Source organism: Centruroides sculpturatus, unplaced genomic scaffold (genome assembly GCF_000671375.1).
Source record: "Centruroides sculpturatus isolate CEXI.00-Female unplaced genomic scaffold, Cexi_2.0 scaffold15, whole genome shotgun sequence".
Lineage (NCBI taxonomy): Eukaryota > Metazoa > Arthropoda > Arachnida > Scorpiones > Buthidae > Centruroides > Centruroides sculpturatus.
This window is the reverse complement of record NW_019384585.1, coordinates 1,182,980-1,184,649: the sequence shown is the minus strand read 5'-3', so window position 1 is coordinate 1,184,649 and position 1,670 is coordinate 1,182,980.

The following is a 1,670-nucleotide window of genomic DNA, read 5'->3' as shown; positions in this document are numbered from 1 at the left end:
ATTGATGACCTCAACATAAATCGACTTAAATCAAGACACCCTCCTCTTATAAGAGCTAAATCCCTGCATTCCAATAATTTCAACCTCACTGAATCTTGGAAAAGGCTCTGGGCTGATGTCTCTCCGGTGGACAGTCGACAACTTCCTTGTATCACAAAGCGACCACCTGGATTTGAGTTATCCAGAAATCTTTGGAGTGTGTTAAATAGGATTCGGACCAAACATGGGTTGTGCAGGGACAGTCTTTTTAGGTGGGGAAAAGTTGCATCCCCACAGTGTGACTGTGGTGCTGAAAGACAGACTATACATCATATCTTGGAAGATTGTCCAGTAAGATCTTTTCCGGGACAACTGAGTGACTTCCTGATTATGACTGAAAGTGCTTTAAACTATATTTCTAACTTAGATTTACATTTATGATTTGTGTTCTTACTTTTTTTGCTTTCTGTTCTTGTTAACAATTAGATGTGTAGCCATACGCTAAATAAATAAATAACGGCACGCCCCTGCAGCAGAATACAGTATTTATGACAAGTTTTATTGACAAAACAATAGAGTACAATCAAACTGTAGTACATCGAATTAGTGGCTGCACTACTTTAGAGTAAATGTTCAATGTGACGACCACCAACTTCGTTACATAATGTGTAACGACGAACCATGTTTTGTACGACTCTCTGTAAGATGCCACTCTTTCCTCTGATGGTATTAAGGCTGTGTACACATTAGGCGTCTTTAAACGCGCGTTTTAAAGAATTAAAACGCGCGTTTAAAGCAAATCAAAAAAAAAAAATGCAAAAAAAAAAGAAAAAATCGGTTTTTTTTCTGTATGTATGGATTCTTTAAAACGCGCGTTTAAAGCAAATCAAAAAAAAAATGCAAAAAAAAAGAAAAAATCGGTTTTTTTTCTGTATGTATGGATATCTTGAAGGCATAGTGTCACTAAACAAGTTGGCCTCGAAGGATGTTTTGTGTATGGATGTGTGAGGGGCCCGATTTTTTCACCCTCTTTAAAGCTTAATAACTCCTTTGTCTTTTATCGATAATTTCTGAAATTTTGCAGGAAAGTTTGTGTATTAAGGAAATTGAGGCTATTAAATTTTGGTGGTTAAAGGTTGAAAGGGTGTGGAAATAAAACAAACTTTTAGCTTCAGGAATACATTGGCCGACAGTGAGACCTACCGTACGCCTCTAGCGGAACTTTTTTGTAATTGTCATGGTGGGCGATCGTGTTATGTGTTCGGAGTGCAATCTCCAGTTTGGGACATGTTAAATTTTCGTCAAATGTTTCTTGCATTTTCCTTCATTTTAACTTTTTCTGTTGGTTGTCAGAAAAGCAAATTGCTGATTACCATATAGACCTAGATTATTGTGCAGTATTGTGCAGATTACTATATTGTGTTATTGTACTGACTGTTTTGTTTTATAATAAACTAGCTTACCCGTTACGCATTGCTGCGATCTCAGAAGAAACAAAATTCAAGCAAACTCATTATAATAAAATTCAATTTACATTTTATCATTTTTATTGAAACTTATTATTATTATTCATTTTTATCAGGAAAACATTTCAAAGTGTCGTTTCAATTCTATTTATTTATTTATTGGAATGCTTGTGAATACACGATATTTTTTGTTTTTCCGTCTGGTGCGTACACGAATAAATCAGG